At 42.1% G+C, this 22,193-nt stretch overlaps 1 non-coding gene across 1 annotated transcript; it reads right to left on the minus strand.

Moving 5' to 3' along the window:
* Nucleotides 1-6,346: 6,346 nt before the first annotated feature.
* trnaf-aaa (transfer RNA phenylalanine (anticodon AAA)) lies at nt 6,347-6,431 on the minus strand. Its single transcript has one exon. It is a non-coding gene; the product is annotated as a tRNA-Phe (tRNA).
* Between the last annotated feature and the right edge of the window lie 15,762 nt (nt 6,432-22,193).

Raw genomic sequence — 22,193 nt, forward strand, 5'->3', positions numbered from 1 at the left:
TACTACCTAACAAAAATTATAATGGATCCAATGGTATTTTAACCTTAAAAAATATCTTCTAATGACTCTTTAAGTTACATCCAAAAAGATTTTACTATATCGCATGACCAAGTAGAATGTAAAAAAGAACCAACCTCCTGCCAACATAGATCTGAAGAAGATAAATTAATTTTTCTGGGGTTAAATACAATTGATGTATAAAATTATAATAAACTAATCTATATCTCACATTAATAATCTTAGTCATTCTATCTTTACACAAAGTCCTCCAAGCATCTTGACTGATCACAATCCCGAAATCTTGTTCCCATTTTAACCTCGACTTATGTAAGTATGGTTTAAGCATTTTATTCTGCAAGAACAAATATGTTTCAGATATAAATCTCTTCTTCCCACCTTCTATAAGTAATGTTTCAAATTGAGATTCTCAAGTCAACCTCAAAGAATATCCATAATTATCAAATAAAAAATTGAATCTAGAATTGAGATTGACTAGATTTCAAATAGCATTTTTGAGATTGGCATTAGTTACTTTTCTTTTGAAAATTTTATTTATTGAATCATAATTACATATATTGAAACATACAATTAATGAATAGAACAAAAAACAATACAAAAAATACATACATAATATTTTAAAATTAATACCCTACAAACCCCCCTTCCCTACCCACCCCCCGCAACCTACCCCAAAAGATGGAAAAAGAAGGAGGAGATCACCTATGACAACAAAATTCATCAGTTAATTACCATGGTTTGGAGCAACACCACTACTGTGCGGCGAATACGGGCTCCAAGTTTAACAATAAAAAAGATCATTATCACATAAATTATATGTTATCTTTTCCAATGGAATACAAGACATCAACTCCATGTGCCATCTCTGAAGACTCAAATCAATCTCATTTTTCCAAATAATTGCCAGACATTTTATAGCCACAGCAAAAGCCAATCTCTAAAAAGCGATTTGAAATCTATTTAATTTTAATTCTAAACTCAACCTCTTAATATTACCCAATAAAAATACTAAAGGATCTAAAGAAAATTTCACTTTCAGAATAGCTTCTAAAAATTCCTTAAGTCTATTCCAAGAACTTTTCACTGTTTCACAGGACCAAGTAGAGTGCATAAAAGAACTCGCATTCTTATGGCATTTAAAACATAAATACTAAGAAATAAAATTATATTGCCTTAATTTTTCCAGAGTTAAATATAATTGATGAATAAAATTAGAATGAACTATTCAATATCTTATGCTTATAATTTTAGTCATACTATCCCTTCATAAATTCATCCAATCATCCTGTGAAATAAGTATTCCTAAATCCATTTCAATCTACATTTATGTATATCTGGCTTAAACATTTTATTCTGTAATAAAGCGTACATCTTGGATATAATTCCCTTCTTACCAATCTTTTATCAGTAAAATTTCAAACTTAGGCCGTCTAGGTAACCATAAAGTACACCCAAAAATTATCCAACAATAAAGCTTTAATTTGATAATAAGAAAAAAAGAATATTTGAAGATATTGACATTAGTTGTTGCTAGAAAATGTATAGCGATTACATGGAAAAAGGAGATTGATTTGGGTTTACATAGATGGCATATGGAATTGAGATCATGTATACCATTGAAATAAAGTAACGTATAATTTACGTGATAAATATTTTTTCTACAGGATTTGGATGATATGAGTTTAAAATTGTGAATTCTCCAGCCATGCCGTGGTGGTGGTGTTCTAATCTATGCTATCTAATTATGTTATTGGGGTTTATAATCTCCTTTTTCTTTCTTTTCTTTCTTTCCTTCTCCTTCCTTTTTTGGTGGTAGATATGAAGGAAGGTGGGTTGAAAAATAAAGTTTAGTCCACAACTTGTGGCCTGCCCTTTCACTTTGACGCTCTGGCCAAGTTCAGAATCAGAACTCATCGTCATGTACATGTCAAGAAATTTGTTGTTTTTGCGCCAGCATTTTTCACGAGAATGTTGATAGGATTTCAAAGTTTGAGTTACAGGGAAAGGTTGTGCAGACTGGGGCTTTTTTCTCTGGAGCGTAGAAGATTGAGAGGGGACTTGATAGAGGTGTTTAAGATTTTAAAAGGGACAGACAGAGTAAATGTGGATAGGCTTTTTCAATTAAGAAAGGGGGAAATTCAAACTAGAGGGCATAGTTTAAGATTGAAGGGGGAAAATTATAAGGGGAACATGAGGGGAAATTTCTTTACGCAAAGGGTGGTGGGGATGTGGAATGAGCTTCCGACAGACGTGGTCGAGGTGGGATCATTGGTTACATTTAAGGAAAGACTGGATGGTTACATGGATAGGAGAGGACTGGAGGGGTATGGACCAGGTGCTGGTCAGTGGGACTAGGAGGGTGGGGATTTGTTACAGCATGGACTAGTAGGGCCGAACTGTTCTGTGCTGTAAGTGGTTATATGGTTATATGGTTATAATGCAAATATTGCTCAAAATTACATTTTTAAAATAAATAAATAGAGCAACAGAATAGGAGATGGTGAAGTCGTGTGTTGTCGATTCAGAGGGGAAGTAGCTGCCCTTGCGCCAATGGGTGCTCGTCTTCAGGCTCCGTACCTTTTTCCTGATGGTAGCAGTGTGAAGAGGGCATGGCCTGGGTAGTAAGGATAAAGGATGCTTTCTCTCATAGATAGAACATAGAGCATAGAATATTACAGCACAGTACAGGCCCTTCAGCCCTCGATGTTTTGCTGACCTATATATTCCTACCAAAACCAACACTGTAACCATTTAGTTTTCTTTCATCCATGTCCCTGTCCAAGGATCTCATAGATGCCCCTAATGTTTCAGCCTCCACCGTCACCCTTGGCAAGGCATTCCAAGCAGCCAACTCTCTGTAAAAAAAAAAATTACCCCTGATGTCTCCTCTAAATTTTCCTCCTTTCACTTTGTAGAAATGTCCTCTAGTGCTTCCAATCCATGCCCTGGGAATAAAGCGTTGACTGTTCCACTGATCTATGCCTCTCAGAATCTTATAGACCTTTATTAGTCCTCCTCTCATTCTTATTCCCTCCAAAGAGAAAAAGTTCCAGCTCTGCCTAACTTGTCTAATAAGAATTATTTTCCTGACCTTATCTCAACCGAGTGAAGATGGGTGTCCATGATGTTGCAGGCCAAGTTAACAACTCTCTGGAATTTTCTCCTGTCCTGTGCATTGGCACAGACAGTGGTGCCACCAGCCAGAATGCACTCCACTGTACACCTGTAGAAATTGAGAGCCTTTGGTGGCGTGCTCCTCAAACTCCTCACGAAGCATAACTGCTGGCGAGCTTTCTTCGTGACCTCTTGCAGAGGTTTAGTGGAAATGCTGGAGAGATAGTGCTCAATAAGAGTGGTGGGCGGTCAGCGCAACGTCTTTACAGCACCAGTGATCAGGACTGGGGTTCGAAGGAGTTTGTATGTTCTCCCCGTGATTGCATGGGTTTTCCCTGGGGGGGGGGGCTCCGGTTTCCTCCCACCATACAAAAATGTACCAATGAGGTGTAAATTGGGAGTTGTGGACTGAAATGGCCTGTAAACGTGCAGTTTGCCTAAAATTAAAAATTTAGGTTCTGGTTAGAATGTCAGAGTTGCCTGTGGTAAATTACCCTGGGAAGGGAAGAAAACCAATGATGCTGTGATCTGGAGCAAACAATGAGAGTCTTGAGGAACTCAGAAGGTCAGGACTGACTCTTCAGCTCCTCATTGTTCACTTGAGAAAAATTATTATTCATACACAGTGAGCATTGTTCTTTCCAAAGCCAGTAACAAACATGACCTTGGTTGTCAACTTTCATTGAAAGAAAAGAAATTGGGATTTTGCAGAAAATTTTGAATGTTATCTATTGTGTACATATTACATGGCCTTTATCTGTAACAATGTAACAGCATAAATATCTTAAATCCACTGTTGTAGGATCCATCTATACTTCACGCGCAGGATGGTGAAACCAGAGTACAGACCTGACTTCAACATCATTGTCAAGTGAAGAGAGATTTTTCCCACCCTTTTGTCTTGGGCCATGGATGTAATCTTCAGGATGTAAAAGGAGGCCACTTGCTCCATCAGCGCATGTGGAACATCCTGTTTAGGTTAATCCCCCTTCGCTGCTCTTGGTCTGTAGAGATTTTTAATTGGTTTAGGTCGTCGTCCCGGTTCTCAGTACCATCTCAAAGGTTCCGGGGATGATATTGGAAATAAGGAGGCTATGAGCAGACACTCTGCTGTATTAGGCAGAAGGAATGGATCACCTTGGACATCGCCCACTTGTCCAATCCATCCGGCAATGCAATTCTCATCAGGACCGCAAGCCTCATTAGGCACCACATCGTGGTGCTCTCAATTAGACCCAACAGACTAGGAGTCGCGATTAATAGGCTTCAATCGCTGTCAACTTACAATCATATTTTACATGCTGTTGGCCCGATTCCAAGGCAGTACTGAGGGAGGGGATTGGGCGATACCATCTTTAATAAGAATCCTGGAGGGAGAGCAGTTACAGTATTGGGGGCGGGCCAACAAGTATAATGCATGTGTTACAGGGTTCTTTTGAAACAAAGTCTGGCGGGGTGAAGTTTCAGAATCTGTTGACTGGTTCAGCCAGTCCAGTTGTTTCTCCGGTCGAATTGACTATTCCCAGTGCTTGTTTCATCTTGAATTCGTATCTGTGAGTTCTTCGATAACAAATGGATGAAGGAAAAAGTTCTTTACTTTAAAGTTGTTGTAAACAGCACCATGAGGCAGACCAGGAGGCAGGCCATGGGGCTGCAAGTCTCCATTACAGACCTGGCATACTGTGTGTCAGTCCCCTGCTGGCAGCCAAGTATAATCAAATAGTCAGGCATTACTAGTTGCATGGCAACCACGATCAGTATCATTACATCTCCCTTTCTTAAAACAAAAGTAGCTTACTTTTAACTAACATGTTTTCTTCGTATAACTCTGAATTTTTAACTTTAACACCAAGAACTTACATTTTCCTTATTATCAACATTGTTAACATTTTTTAAACTTGTTTTGTGTGTTCTCATTTACATACACTAAAACCTGAAGAGCGAATAAGATAGCACTGATGATACCTTGATGGGTCTCGCTGGGTCGTCAACCCTAAGAACTGGTTCCTCTGTGAGCAGATTCTTTAGTTCGCTCCATGACTTTTCATGCTCTTGATTCCACTCCCATTCAATGTTCAAATCTGTTAGTCTTCTCAATGGAGCCATCTTTTCTGAAAGGTTGGGTATGCTTTTACCTATATTGTTGATCACTCCATTAAACCTCTGTTTGTCCTTGTGGCATGGTGGACTTGGCATGTTCCCCAATGGAGGACACCTTTCTGGGATCTGGTCTGATGCCCTCACTGCCAGTAATATCTCCTACAAATGTTAGTTCTGTCACCCCGAGCTGGCATTTCTCTCTATTCAGCTTCAGGTTTGCTTTCCTTGTTACTTCCACCACTTTCCTTACTCTCCCATCATGCTCCATTCTCATGGTTCCCCAGACTATGATGTCATCCATTGAGGTATCTTCTGAATCACATTCAGGCTTTCCATCCTGTCCAACTCTGCTTTTAGTTGCTTTTGAAGCATAAATGGAACCTTTCTGCATGGATGTATTATCAATGACACACATTTATCCACTCTGATCGTGTGTTCTCCTGGAAGGTAGCCTAGACCCTGAAATAGATCATTGTACTCCTTCATAAGTTCATCATAGACTGTCTCCCCTTTTCTTTCCGCAGTGAGGACTCTTTTTACCAGGTTCACTTTCTCGTAGGCTGTTAAACCAAGTATGGCCTGTACATCCTTTGATAACACCATTTATACTGGCATGTGCTCTCCGTCCTTGTGTTTCACTTTGGCCACATGCATTCAGCTTGCACTGGTATATTGGTACCTGAATACCCTGTCACCTTGACTTTTGTTATACATCTTTGATCTCGGTCTAATCTTCTTAAAATCAGTCTCTGATATTACATTAATTTGTGCTCCAGTATCCAATTTAACTGAAATGTAGTGTCATTCACTTTTAATCTCAATATCCAGTCTCGGTTTTCTTTCTTGTTTCCATTCACAACATCTACATAGAATTCCACTCTCTTCCTTTCATTTATTGCATGAACCTTGCTTTGTTGCACTTAGACAATAGACAATAGACAATAGGAGCTGGAGTAGGCCCTTCGGCCCGTCGAGCCAGCACCACCATTTTACAGATCATGGCTTATCACTACCATCAGTACCCCTTTCCAGCCTTATCCCCATAACCCTTAACTCCTTTGCCCACAAAAATGGCACACACCCCTGGTTACACCAGGGCAGACCCTGCTGCCTCCATAGTTGGCAGGATTTGAACCTGCACAGGGAGACCCCAATGGATTTTTAGTCCATCACCTTAACCACTCAGCCACAATTCCTACAGTAACAGGTATAATGGTTGTTTTTGTTGCACATATAGCATGTTTTACCCTATGCTGGGCACTTTATTGGTAGGTGTTATGCATCGCATCGATGACATGGATTTCGATTGTCCATTTCATTTTTGTTCACTGGTCACCTTTCTTTCCACTTTGTCGTGCTTTTTGTTAAACAATTTATGTCTGTTCTTGCTCACTGCATCCACCTTGCAGCTAGTTTCACTGAAGAGATTTTTGCTTGCGCTTCTACAGTTTCTGTAGCAGTACAGAGTGCTATGGCTTTTTCCAGGTCTAGATTTTGCTCTCTTAACAGTCTGGGTTACAGAAACATGGCTGCAGGGTGGGCAAGCCTGGGAACTTAACATCCCGGGGTATACGATATTTAGGAGGGATCGGCAAGAAAGAAAAGGGGGTGGGGTAGTATTGATGGTGAGAGAAGAGACCGACACGATTGACAGAAAGGATATCAACTCGAAAGATGCGGAATCTATATGGGTAGAACTGAGGAGTAGCAAGGAGCAGAAAACGTTAGTGGGGGTGGTATATAGGCCCCCAAATAGTAGTGTAGAGGTGAGGGAAGGCATTAAAAAAGAAATTAGAAAAGCGTGCAATAAGGGAACAGCTGTCATCATGGGAGACTTTAATTTGCATATAGATTGGACTAGCCAAATCAGTAAAAATTCTGAGGAGGAGGAATTCCTTGAATGTTTACGGGACGGTTAACTAGACCAATATGTCGAGGAACCAACTCGGGAGCAGGCCATTTTAGATTGGATATTAGGCAATGATAAGGGGATAATCAACAATCTTGTTGTATGAGGCCCTTTGGGTAGGAGCGATCACAATATGATCGAATTCTCACTCGACATGGAGAGTGATGAAATTAAAACCGAGACTAAGGTCCTGAATTTAAATGAAGGGAATTATAATGGTATGAGACGGGAGTTGAGTAAGATTGATTGGGTGGTGTTTATGGGGGAGTTGACTGTGGATAGACAATGGAAAGCATTCACAGATCTAATGGAGAAATTGCAAAAATCGTTTATACCGGTTTGGCATAAAAATAAACCAAAAAAGGTGACTCAACCGTGGAGAACAAGGGAAATTAGAGACAGCATTGGGTCCAAAGAGAGAGCATATCAATTGGCCAAAAAAAGTACCACAACCGAAGACTGGGAGCAGTTCAAGATGCACCAAAGGAGGACAAAGGGATTAATCAAGAGAGCAAAAATAAATTACGAAAGTAAGCTTGCGGCAAATATAAAAACCGACTGCAAAAGCTTTTATAAATATGTCAAGAGGAAAAGATTGGTGAAATCCAGAGTAGGTCCTTTGCAGTCGGAATCAGGGGAATATATAATGGGGAATAAGGAAATGGCAGACCAATTAAGTTCTTACTTTAGTTCTGTTTTTACAAGAGAGGATACAAATGACCTCCCAAGGATGTTGAGAAACATAGAGACTAATGCAAGGGAGGAACTGAAAGAAATCAGTATCTCTAAGGACATGGTCTTGGGGAAATTGAAGGGATTGAAGGCCGATAAATCCCAAGGGCCTGATAATCTACATCCTAGGGTACTCAAGGAAGTGGCCATTCAGATAACAGATGCTTTAAGAATTATTTTCCAGAACTCGATAGACTCAGGATCAGTACCCATGGATTGGAGGGTAGCTAATGTTACCCCACTATTTAAAAAGGGGGGTAGAGAAAAAGCAGGGAATTATAGGCTGGTGAGCCTTACATCAGTAGTGGGCAAAATGATGGAATCCATTATTAAGGATGTAATAGCGGAGCATATGACTAGCAGAGAAGGGATCGGACAGAGTCAACATGGATTTACAAAAGGTAAATCATGCTTGACAAATCTATTGGAATTCTTTGAGATGGTGACAGGTAAAATAGATGGGGGAGAGCCAGTGGATGTGGTGTACCTGGACTTCCAAAAGGCCTTCGATAAGGTCCCGCATAAACGACTGGCTTCCAAAATCAAGGCTCATGGGATTGGGGGCAAAGTATTGATGTGGATTGAGAACTGGCTGGCAGGTAGAAGACAGAGAGTTGGGATAAATGGCTCATTTTCTGAGTGGCAGGCGGTGACCAGTGGGGTGCCACAGGGATCTGTACTGGGACCCCAGCTGTTCACAATTTACATTAATGATCTGGATGAGAGGATTGGATGTAATATCTCCAAATTTGCAGATGACACTAAGCTAGGAAGGGTTGTGTGCACGGAAGAGGGGGTCAGGAAGCTCCAGTGTGATTTGGATAAATTGAGGGACTGGGCAGATACATGGCAAATGCACTACAATGTGGATAAATGTGAGGTTATGCACTTTGGTAATACAAACCGGAGGGCAGATTACTATTTGAATGGCAATAGATTAAGAGATGGGGAAGTGCAGAGAGACCTAGGGGTACTTGTACATCAGTCTCTGAAGGCGAGCATGCAGGTACAGCAGGCGGTTAAAAAGGCAAATGGTATGTTGGCTTTCATATCAAGAGGGTTTGAGTATAGGAACAAGGATACCTTACTGCAGCTGTACAGGGCCTTGGTGAGACCCCACCTGAAGTATTGTGTGCAGTTTTGGTCACCTTATCTATGGAAGGATGTTCTTGCAATGGAGGGAGTGCAGAGGCGATTCACCAGGCTGATACCTGGAATGGCAGGAATGACTTATGAGGAAAGATTGCGCAAATTTGGATTGTACTCGCTGGAGTTTAGAAGATTGAGAGGGGATCTCATAGAGACATATAAAATTCTGGCAGGACTGGACAGAATGGATGCAGATGGGATGTTTCCAAGGATGGGAAAATCCAGAACCCAGGGCCATGGTTTGAGGATAATAGGCAAAGCATTTAGGACCGAGATGAGAGGAATTTCTTGACCCAGAGGGTGGTGAATCTGTGGAATTCATTGCCACAGAGGGCAGTAGAGGCAGGTTCATTAAATATATTTAAGAGGGAATTAGATCTATTTCTTCAGTATAAGGGTATTAAAGGTTACGGAGAGAAGGCGGAGACAGGGTACTGAACTTTAAGATCAGCCATGATCTCGTTGAATGGCGGAGCAGGCTCGAAGGGTCGAATGACCTACTCCTGCTCCTATCTTCTATGTTTCTATGTTTCCCTTAGAATATTATCTGGAATACCACTCACAAGGCTGTATTTTATCAGCGAGTCGGTCAGTCCACCAAATTCACATGTTTTGCTTCTGTTTCTCAATTCAGTCACATTCTGATCAATACTTTCTTCTGTTTTCTGTACGCATGTGAAAAATCTGTGCCTCTCAAACATCACATTATGTTTATGTATGCAGTATGCCTCAAACTGTTCCATTATTTTTTTCTAATTTTATTTTGTCTCCTTTAGCAGCAAATGTGAAGTTATTATACACCTCCAGGGCTTCATCACCCACAACATGTAAGAAAACTGATGTTTTCCCTTTATCACTTTTCTCATCAGCTCCGACTGCCACTAAATACAATCCAGAATGCTGTTTAAACCTATTCCAATTTTCATCCACATTACCTGTCATCTGAAGTGTCGCGAGTGGATGTAATCCTTCCATTTTGCAATGAGTTAGCTTCTCTTCACTGATCAGTTGCTACTTTAGATTTTACCTTTTAAAGTATATCCTTCTAGTTTCCTTTATCCTACTTCTGATAACATGTTTCATCTTGTGTTTGTATTTGTGAGTTCTTAGGCCACACATCGATGAAGGAAAATGTTATTTACTTTAAAGTTGTTGTAAACAGCACATGAAGCAGTCCATGAGGCTGCAGCCTCCATTACAGACCTACATAGTGAGTGTCAGCCCACTGGTGGCAGCCAAGTCTAATCAAATAGTAAGGCTTTGCTAGTTGCATTGCAACCATGCCAGATGTGGTGTTGTTGTCGGTCCCTCTGAAATACAGAAATATTTTGCTTGTGAAAAATTGTCATTGGCCTGTTTTCTTTGGAGTTCTGAAACCGTGCACATAACCAGTCAATGAGGTACGATTAAAACAGTGGTTTTCAAACTTTTTCTTTCCACCCATGTACCACCTTAAGCAATCCCTTACTGATCACAGAGCCCCAGTGGTATAGGGATTACTTAAAGTGGTGTGTGAGTGGAAAGAAAAAGGTTGAGAACCACTGGGGTAAACCATCTGCAACTAGATTAGGAATGTGTTGGTGATTATCGTGTCACATTATCATGTGACCTGTCTCAGGTAATGGGTTGAGGTCCTTCCACCCCTCCCCCTCTGGGATTTAATAGCATAACATGAGTTGGCACTGAGGAGGTATTTGTATTGTCACTCCATTCACCTCTGTACGAGACATACTATTCATTTTCTCAGTTAGAAATTCCCATGGTGACATTTTGAAGAATAGAGGAGTTCTCTCCTCTGTTCTACCTAAAGTTTGTTGGCTGCTTCAATTGGCTATAATGAGTATTTTGTGGGATTCCCTGCAAAGCTAAATTTCTACGAGGATTTTGCCAGAATCCGGGGGGGGCGGGGCGGGGGGGGCGGAGTTTGAGCTATGAGGAGAGGTTGAGCAGGCAGGGGCTTTATTCCTTGGAGAGCAAGAAGTTAAGGGGTGATCTCACCGAGGTGCAAAAAAACTTATGAGAGGAATAGGTCAGGTATACAGAGAGAGTCTTTTGACTGGAGTTGGGGAATTGGTAACCAGAGAAGGCAGGTTTAAGGTGAGGGAGAGATTTGACAGGAAGCTGAGGGATAACATTTTTACGCAGAATGGGCTGGCAGCGGAGGGAGTTTAGCCAGTAACTATTGCAAGAGTTAAGAAAAATTCTTGGACAGACAAATGCATGGGATGAGTCTATAGCAGCCATTTTCAACCTTTATCTTTGGTTCTGGCTCCCTTAGAACTCTGCTCAAAGTTTACGGGCTCCCTTCCCCTGTGAGGCAGTCAAGTTTAGTTAGTTTATTCTGTACTTATACTGACTGCATAAAAAACATTTTAAAAATTTATGATTTCAGTCAATGACTCCTTTAAATGTGCTGTGGCCCCTATTGAGAATGGCTGGTTCAGAAGGATGTGGGTTGAACACAAGCGGGTGGGTCTCGTGTGGGTGGGACATTTTGATTGGGTGTGAGCAAGTTAGGCAGAATGGCCTGCTTCCACAGTCTATGACTCCAAAGTGCTCTGAGGTTTCAAGTCTTTATTTGTATAGTTTTAAAAGGATACCAGAGAGCATGGCCGTTTGTTAAATTATTGGAGCTGCATTCAGAGTTCCAGGGACACAAGTTCAAGGGTTCAAAAGGGAAACTGAATTTAATATCAGGGTGTGGATACTTGGCCCTTTGAGCCGGCCTTTCCATCCATTAAGGTCACATCAGCTGACCTTCCATCTTCTTGTACTTTCCTCTTTCCCTTCGATATGTCCGTCAGTCATCCGGAAGAGAGAATCCCCAAAGGTTCAAGGTCAAGATCGAGATTCCTTTATTGTCATGTAATAGTACAGAACATGTAATATTACACAAAATTGCCATAAGGCAAACAAAGAGTGTTGAAGTAAGAGATAAAATGAAGCAAAAAAAAGTCCCTCAGTGACCCTCTGTGAGAAGGAATTTCTCCTCATTGCCATCCACAGTGATCTGAAAAACATGCCATCCATGAAACTATGGTGGCGTTAAAACTTTTTTTAAATATTGCGATGATACATCACCGTATACCATTACTTGGTTACTGGCATTTATGCCATATGTATGGCTGGTCCGCCTTCCCTTGGTGGCTCAACCTTCTGGAATCCTCTAATATTGGCGGTCACGCCAAATCCCTCCCTCAGTATGAGACCTGGGATCGGACCAGAGCAGGATCCTGACATCTATGGGATTGGTAGATGTCGGATAAATAATTTTTCCGGTTGCTTGAGATTGCATGCTGTGTGGTTGGTGAACTAATGGTGAGTTACACCAATTTTAAACTTCTGGTTTTTTTTGCCTATTTATTTTTCATGATTATTTTTCCCCCAGTTGCTTGAGACTGCCAGTGAATTCTGGATAAGAGAGATTTTACAGTGTATAAATTTTAGAAATAAACTTTATTCATAGACATATATTTTGAAAATACAAAAAAGAAACATGGCTCTCTCCACATTCACTGTGCTTTTATGTCCATGCCATCAGAGTGTTCTCAGTGTAAGACATATATAGTTTGAGGAATCTATGTACCGAGCACCTCAGCTGCTTTAGGACAATACAAACCAAGTGTTTATACATAGATTGTAAGACCGGAAGATGAAACAGCAGAAGTAGGCCATTCAGCGCATCGTTCCATCATGAGCTGATCCATTTGCCCACTTGGCCCCACACCCCTGCCTTCTCCCCATAACCTTTGATGCCCTGACTATTCAGATAACTCTCATTCTTTCCCTTAAATACCTTCAATAACCTGGCTTCCACAGACAGCTTTGGTAGCCAATTCCAGAGGTTCACCCCTCTCCTGCTCAAGAAATTCCTCTGCATCCTTGTTTCAAATGGACGTCCTTCAATCCTGAAGTTGTCCTTGGCTCACCTACCGTGCTGCATCTACTCCATCCAGACCTTTCAACATTTAAAATGTCCCCCTTCATTCTCCTGAATTCCAGCGAGGGCAGTTCAAGAGCTGACAAACATTCCTCATATTCTCATCCCTTCATTCCAGGAACCATTCTTGTGAATCTTCTCCGAACCTTCTCCAATGCCAGCACATGCTTTCTGAAATAATGAGCCCAAAACTGTTCACTGTACTCCAAGTGAGGCCTCACCAGTGCCTGATAAAGCCTCAATAGCACATCCCGCTCTTGAATCCTATTCTTCTGGTTATGAATACCAACGTCCACCTTCTTCACCACCAATTCAACCTTGAGTTTAACCTTTAGGGTACTCTGCATGAGGACTGACAAGTCCCTTTGCACTTCTGAATTTTGAATGTTCTCCCCATCTATATAATAGTTTGCTCTTTTATTCCTTCTGTCAAAGTGCATGACCATACACTTTCCAACAATGCATTTCATTTGCCACCTTTGCCCATTCTTTGAAACTAAACTATCTCAGCTTCTCTGTTGAGCCCCTCAATGACTTTCGACTACAGTCCTGCCTCACAGAACCTTTTGTGTTCCAATGCATTCCTCCATATGTACTCCAGCAACCTAGAATGTGGCGGTTGGATATATTCCCAAATGGACATCACATTGCATTGGAAAACCAACGAGCATCTTTCATTAAAAGTTGATCTTCCAGCAGCAGTTGTTTAATATTTTGTTTTTTAAATTAGAAATGCAGAACAGTAACAGGCCATTTTGGACCACGAGTCCAATTTACACCCCTGGAATGTTTTGAATGGTGGGAGGAAACTGGTGCCCCCGGGGGAAACCCATGCAGGCACAGGGAGAGCGTACTGTTACCAGTCCAGAGGACCCCAAAACCCAGCAGCCATTAATATTCACCAAGACAAATGGTTACTTAAACAAAATTTGTTTTTAATTATCTTTAAACATGAAAATAGAATCACACTTTAACTTGTCACTATTGACTTAACTAGCCTTATTTAACACCCTTCTAATTCTAAGCGCACATGTACGTAATGTGTGTATAAGTTCGAAAAAGTTCATTGATTCACAGTCCATTCTGACTTCTCATTCCTCCAAGTTCACTGGTTGCAGGCAATTCTTAGATTGTGCACAGAATTTAACATTTATAAAGTTCACCAGGATTTGGTGCTTGAAAGGTAAATGGTTACCACTGAGGAAGGTTCTTGTCAGTTTTCAGAGGGAGGTTTGTTGTTCGCTGGACACCCACAATTGATTCCTTTTTAATCAGCCACTTCAGTGTCTTGCAGAAGAAACTTTCCCCCTCAGGGTTCTCCAGATGATAACCTCTTTCTTTCAGGTCACCACAGAGTGCCTTGCCTGTTTCTCTTATTTCAAGTGAAACATTAGACAGCCAATACTCTCCACTTGCATGAACCTCAAGGGCTTTGACCAGGCTGAACTAAGAACTCACACCCATCTTCCAAATGGGGTTTTCCACAAGCTTACCAGCTTGTCCTGTTCCAGTCCCAGTTGCTGCTGCTGACGGTAAAACTGTAGAACTGATCTCTGTGTCTGTCCCTCTCTCAGAGAAAAATCCTGTTTGACTCTCTCTGCTTGCAAAACCACATGATCCACTTAGAACAGAAAGTTCCTCTACAGACAGTCTGTGGCTCCAACAAGTTCTTTCATCTGTTGTCTTTTGTAAACAACAATCCATTAGTGAGGTCCCTTGGGCACTCCCCAAATCTTTTGCAAAGGCTCTGAGGCCCCAACAGGTCTAGATAAGTAGAGCACCAGTATTTTAAATAAAATCTGGTTTAAAGTGTTTGCACGTGACCTACACTACAAACACTTCCCCACATTTAGCTCCCAAAAACATATCTATATTCTGTCACAGTACCAATTCCTGACAGTCAGTGCAGGATTTGAACCCTGGTCCCGATCGCTGGCACTGGAAAGGCGTTGCGCAGACTGCTATGCCAACCGTGTCTGTCTCAGTGTACATCGCTGGGTATAATACATAGATCAGAGAGTTCTCTGTTCTGCTGCTGCTCAGGATGAACCATGACAAGGATCCTTGCATCTTTCTCTAGGTCTTCTTTTCAAAGACAAGGTCCATAGAGGTGGGTGATCATCTCATCCTCATTGCAGCCTTCTTGTGAGACCCCAACACTGCCGGGATGGTCCAATAGACAAGTCCCTGCTCAACACCAGCTAAGTCAGGTGAGTTCTGGTAATGAGGCATTCTGCCACATGGTTTGACGGCCTGCCTCGGGAAAACACGCCACCAGATGGGTCACATCTTTGTCCCACAGTGTCAGCAAGGGTGTTCCATGCTGGCCTCTGCTTGATAGACTTGTGGTGCTCTCTTGAAAGGATGTTTCCATGCAGGACAGGTAGTGTGGCAACGTCCAACCGAATGAAACACTGTGGGGCAATGAGAGTAATCCTTCACATCATTGCGAAACAGTGGTGGATTAGCCATTAAGCCGAGTAGCCTGAAGCTTTGGGGCCCAGAAGGTAAGGGGGCCCATCCCAACCACTGGTACTCCAATGTAACCACTTGTCTACATGGGTTCACGTTAGTCCTGGGTCCACCCATCATTCAAGGCTCGTGGAAGTACCACAGTCACCTGTCAATCAGCACCGGGGTCTGGGTCCCATCTCTCCATTCTGGCTCCACCGGTCCCAATGCTACCTGTCAATCAATGTTCGCATTGGTACTCTGCACGTGTGAATGAGGTCCTCCTCCTGCAGCCGAGCTTGGCCTCAAGCAGTTTCGCTCATGGGAGGATTATTTTTTTAAAGAAGGCTCTCCCTTCTTTTTTTATTTTGTGTCAAGACTTTCTTTTAAAACTGATTTTTATTTCTCCTTTCATAACTAACAGACTTTTCTAATTATTCGAGACCCCGCAGATGGCTTCTGTAAGGTAAAGTTTTTGTTTGATTTTAATGAAGTTTTTCCCTCCCCTGCTGCATCCAAACACCAACTGGTGTATTCCCAGCACCTACCTGACGGATAAATTTAGACTATGTGAGGGCATCATGCCCAAAAGCCAATAAATGGAACAATTTCACTTTATTCTATTCAGCGAAATGTGGGGGCCATGGGCCGGTGGGGGGGAGAGGGGGAGAAGGTCAAGGAGGGGACCTCGGGTCTGGGTGGTAGTTAGTCTGCCATAGGATCTCAATGCAAAGTGACGATCGGTGCTCGCATCTAAAGTCCAGGGTTAAACATGTAATTCAGCACGCAGAAGACTGCGGTCAAGAGCACATAGACTATAACCTCAGAAAGGGATCCTCTTGAGTGATACTGCCCCTTTAAGAGTGTACACGCAGCTTGGGAACTCATTCTCACTGTTCCTCTGGCAATTTATGTTCCTGATAACAATAAGTGGATTAGCTTGTAAACAAGGCTCTCTTTCAGCTCCAGTGATCCGAAGTAAGGTAACTTTGTACCTTCAGTGTGGAAAACAATCTGCTGCATTAGTCACCCATTAATGATCTACAGGTAACAAAGGCTTCTCAATGGACAAACATCCTATTTGTGGGCACTGATAACATCCAAACAATGATTCCACCCCCAGATCTGCATTGGAATGATCTTGGAAAGCCAATGAATCTAAACTCTTATCTAATCGAGACACCTGACGCTAATCTAGGAACATTTGGGATTGGGTATCCAGCACTGGACCTGAGGCAATCTGCCAGGAGTAAAAGTAAGGGAATGTAGAGTCGGCCTCTGGAATGGTCAGGTCCTGGGCTTGAGTGGAAGAAGGGAAAGTTTTATATTTAGCTCAGCAGGGTCCTGAATAGATAAGGTCAATGTTTCCCAATGTTTAGAATGAGTCAGATTATTAACTGGCCAAAGTGTGCAACAAAATATGACAGATGTTTTTAATACAACATATGCACAAAGTTCTTGGCAATTAACCAGATTTAGTTAAATAAATGAGGGATGGATAAGACAAAGAAGATTAGAGATTCCAGAGATAGGGGAAAATAACTGCAAGGAAGCACCAGCATGTAAGAAAAGAGACCAAAAGCCCTTTTATGCCAGGCTACCACCTGGATGCCGGCTACAATGCCTTCTGTGTCACATTCATGTTGAGCGGCGCCTCATAGCGCCCTCCCGGAGGCCGATGGAGGTGGCGAGACTGGTGCCGTCACTCGTTCGCTCCGAGGTGGATCGTGGAGGCCCCAGAGTGGGCAAGACCAATGCTTGGGGTGTTTTCAGCTGGTCTGAGCATCCAGGCAGAGATCCAGCGAAGCCATCAATGCCCCACTCCTGTGACTCAGGCTGACGACGCTACTGTGACGTCATCAGCCCACCTCGAACCAGCCGCAGCAGCAGCATTACATTCTTGCGGAGCGGCGGAAAGGGATCCCTCTTCTGTGAGAGGGATCGCAGTCGGCGCCTTGGAGCCGGCCACGGCATATTCAAGAAGGTAAATCTCCGGACATAAGAGAGGAGAATCCCCACCTTTACAGTCAGGCTTTCTCATTGCATGAAAGGCCATAAAAAGAGAGGGCATGAAGGTATTTTGGAAACATGTTAAGAAAATTATATTATGAGAGGCACGGATAGGGTGGACGGCCAATACCTTTATTCCCAGAGCAGGAATAGCAAACGCCTGAGGACATATGTACAAAATTAAGGGAGGGAGGTTCAGGGGAGGCATGAAGGATAAGATTTTTACGCAGAGAGTTATGGGTGCCTGGAATGCCTTGCCAGGGATGGTGGTGGAGGCTGAAACATTAGGGTACTTAAGAGACTCTGAGACAGGCACATGGATGAAAGGAAAATAGAGGGTTCCGGAGTGGAGAAGGTTTAAGGAACATACGAGTTGACACAACATCGAGGGCTGATGGGCCTGTACTGGGCTGCAATGTTCTGTGTAAAATAAGATGCCTGCTTGATCTAGATTCTGTTGTGACCTGTGACGTTCACTTTCCAGTTCACTGCTAATTTTGGTGGCGTTCTCCAACTTACCGACCACATCAGTTGCATTCTCATCTGAATTGTTAACACAAATTAGAGTGGCACAGCCAGTGTAGCAGTTGGCGCAGCGCTGTTTCAGTGCCAGCCACCGGGGTTAGAACCTGGCGCTTTTGGTTAGAACTTGTACGTTATCCCCGTGTCTATGTAGGTTTCCTCAGGGGGCTCCGGTTTCCTCCCACCCCTTTAAAACGTACCGGGCTGAAGGTCAATCTGGTGTAAGTTGGGCTTGAGGGCTGAAAGGGCCTGTTACTGTGCTGCATGTATAAATTTGAATTTGAAATCACAAATGTCTGGAACCCGATTCTGATCCCTGCAGCAGCACGCCCTTCACGAGCTCGGGGGCTGAAGCATCAACCGGCCAGCAGTGCCCATTGCCTCCTTCCACCAAGCCAATTTTGTATCCAGTTGTCCAGCTCACTCTGGATCCCCATGTGATCTAACCTTCCAGACAGGAGGGCCCTTGTCGAAAGTCAACATCTACCACCTTGCCCTCATTGGTTCTCTTTGTTACCTCTTCAAACACCTCAATCAAATTTAGGACATAGAATGTTACAGCACAATGCAGGCCCTTCGGCTCACAATGTTGTGCTGACCTATCAAAGCTACTCCACAAAAATCTTAATTATTCATCACCTCGCATCCATATTCTTTATTTTCCTTACATCCATGTACCTATCAATGATTCTTTTGAGTGTCCAAATTGTTTCAGCCTCCATCAACACCCTGGCAACACCCACCACTCTCTGTGTTTATATAAAAAAAAAAAAAAAAAAATGCATCTGTGACATCTCCCCTAAACTTTCCTCCACTCACCTTAAACAGATGTCCTCTTGTCACCCCAGGGAAAAGGTTTTGGTTGCTCACCCATTCTAAGCCCCTCATAATCTGATACAGCTCTATTAAGTCTCTTCTCATCTTTCCTTGCCCCAAAGATAAAAATGCCCTAGCTCTGTCACCTTGGCTTCGTTTGACCAGTTCTCTAAACTAGGCCACATCCTAGTAAATCTTCTCTGCACCCTCTCTGAAGCAGTGGTTCTCAACCTTTTTCTTTCAATTCACATCCCACTTTAGGTATTCCCTATACTGTAGGTGCTCTGCAATTAGTAAGCTGGTATGTGGGTGGGAAGAAAACGTTTGACAAACCACTGTTTTAATCGTCCCTCATTGACTCGTTATGTGCACGGTTTCAGAACTCCAAAGGAAATGGGCCAATGACAATTTTTCTCAAGCAAATTATTTCAGCAACAATTGGGTCTGGAGCAGTGATTCTCAAACTTCCCTTCCCACTCACATGCCACCTTAAGCAATCCCTCACTAATCACAGAGCACCGGTTTGGCAGAGGGATTACTTAAAGTGGGATGTGAGCAGAAAGAAAACGGTTGAGAATCACTGGTCTACATCCTTCCTGTAATGAGGTGACCAGACCTCAACGCTATATTCCAGGTCCTGTTAAAATTTCCATTGCTGTGCTAATCGAGAAATGAGAAAAGCACCCACTGGTTTTGTTTTTAATAAATAGAAAACTCCCTAGCTTTAAAACCTGTGTTAGAAAAAAGACACACGTTCACTCAAAACAGATGCTGGGTGTTTTTCCAGACAAGCTAAATTAGTATTTAAATTAACTATTCAAAACAACTTCATAAATGAATTGTTCAACAAGTTTACAGGTTAGAGCGATCTGACAGAACCTATTCTTCCCATTTTATTAATGGCTGACTGAATGGCAGACTTCTCAGTAATAAGCTATATCTTTCTCTTTGAACTTGAAGAAATGTTTCCTTTGAGTTTCTTTTTTTTTATTTTTTATTTTTCACACTATAAACCACATTGATCAAGATACATACATTTTCCTTTTCAAATATATACAGTGTTGTTTTCTACCCCCCCCCCCCACCCCACTTCCCCTCCCGCCTTCCCTACCTCCCCTCCCATTCATTTAAAGTTCAGAATCTAAGATACATTAAACCCGTCAAACAATGTTGTCACTCAATAAAAATAAACAAGAAATTCCACTGAGTCAATTCTTTTCATTATCTACTCCTTCTGTCATTTTAGGTGGTAGATGTCCACGGTAGGTTTTCTCTATTGTGTTTCATGTATGGTTCCCATATTTGTTCAAATATTGTAATGTTATTTCTTAAATTATAGGTTATTTTTCCAATAGAATACATTTATTCATTTCTATATACCATTGTTGTATTCTCAAATTATCTTCTAATTTCCAGGCTGACATAATACATTTTTTTGCTACAGCTACGGCTATCCTAACAAATCATTTTTGTGCACCATCCAAATCAAGTCCAAATTCTTTGTTTTTTATATTACTTCGGAGGAAGATCTCGGGGTTTTTTGGTATATTGCTTTCTGTGATTTTATTTAATATCTGGTTTAGATCTTCCCAAAATTTTTTCACTTTCTCACACGTCCAGATTGCATGTTCTGTTGTTCCCATTTCCTTTTTACAGCGAAAACATCTGTCTGATACTGTTGGGTCCCATTTATTTAACTTTTGAGGTGTAATTTCCTTTGAGTTTCTTAAAGGTTAAATTATATCCCCAGACTGATACATTTACATATGACAATTAAAGTCTAAATCTCAGATGTTAAAGTTATTGGAACCGAATCTCCCATGCTGTAACTCATTTGTTTATAAAAAAAATAAACTATTCGAAATGACTTGCTCATGTGAATACTTGTTTAACGTCAATCATTTCCATTTCTTAGAAAAATACACCCTGAGATGTGTTCAGCTAAGACAATGTACCTCAAACAGAGTCAAAGAGAAATGCTTCTCAATTTTTAAGAGATTGACTGATTAAAAATTCTCATATACACTGCACCTTCTCACCGTAACCTTCGAATGAGATTCTGGTATTAACCATGGTGACCCTGTCTTCCTGACATTAATACTGCTCATTCCCGCTCTGCTGGCATGACTTGAATAAAATCTGTGTCTTGTATTTTATGGTTCTGCTGTGTATTCTCGTACCTTGACAAGTGGCGCGACTATTACAATTCGCACGGTGCTCTAATGAGTTTTATAGAGCTGCAACATTACCTCACGACTCCTGAACTCCTAATGACGGCCAACCTTCTTAACCAGGCTATCAACTTGTGCTGCAGCCTTGCATGGTCCTATGACCATGGACCCCAACATCCCTCAGTTCCTCCACACTATTAAGGATCCTACCATTAACTACGTCCTCTGCTTTCAAGAAGGTTCGAGCAAGATTATTGCACGCTAATCTGCCATGCGAAATATATTCCCATTGATTGGATTATTTTTCATTCCCTTGGCATATGTGGAATCTGCCTAAAAACAGTACCTTGGAACAAAGAACCACAGCTCCAATTACCCAAAGTCCAGTACGCATCTGCAGCGTGCGTGCGTGCGTGCGTGCGTGCGTGCGTGCGTGCGTGCGTGCGTGCGTGCGTGCGTGCGTGGAGTTTGCATGTTCTCCCAGTGTCTCTGTGGGATTCCTCCAAGTTCCCGCAGATGATTGGGTTGGCAGGTTAATGATAAATTTCACAGAGAAGTTGGAGCAAAGGGGTCCGTTTCCGTGCTGTGAGACTATGTGACTTCACGATTCGTGGATACAGATGAGTGCTAGAACCTGGGGCAGAGCTGACGAGAGAAATGCATCAGTGCCAATGAGTGACCGACGATCAGAGCAAACTCGGTGAGACGAAGGGCCTGTTTCTGTGCTGCAGCTAGAGGTAGAGGAGGGAACAAAAGAGAAGAATCTTTGTTCCCTCCTCTACCTCTAGCTGGGTGTAGCTTTTAGTGCCACGCTATTACAGCGTCAGAGATATGGGTTTGAATCTGGCGCTGTCTGTAAGGAGTTTCTACGTTCTCCCCGTGTCAACATGGGTTTCTTTCGGGAGCTCTAGTTTTCCGCCCACTCTTCAAAACGTATGGCGGTTTTAGGTTAATTGGTGTATTTGGGTTGGTGGGCCGGCAGGGCCTATAGTACTGAATATAACATTTAAATTCGCACCCTCATCACTGTCGGAAATACATCTTTTTTCCATGGAGGTGGGGTGTGACAAGGATTAGTAGACATTGTTTAAGGACAAGAGGTGAAATATTTAAAGGGAACATCGAGAGGATTTCTGCATGGTGAGAATGGGGAACAAGCTGTCAGTTGAAGTGGTGAAGTCATTTTGACATTTAAGGAAAAAATTTGGATAGGTACATGGATGTGAAGGGTATGAAGGGATATAGTCTGGGCACAGGCCAA

This window comes from Narcine bancroftii, chromosome 6 (genome assembly GCF_036971445.1).
Source record: "Narcine bancroftii isolate sNarBan1 chromosome 6, sNarBan1.hap1, whole genome shotgun sequence".
Classification (NCBI taxonomy): Eukaryota; Metazoa; Chordata; class Chondrichthyes; order Torpediniformes; family Narcinidae; genus Narcine; species Narcine bancroftii.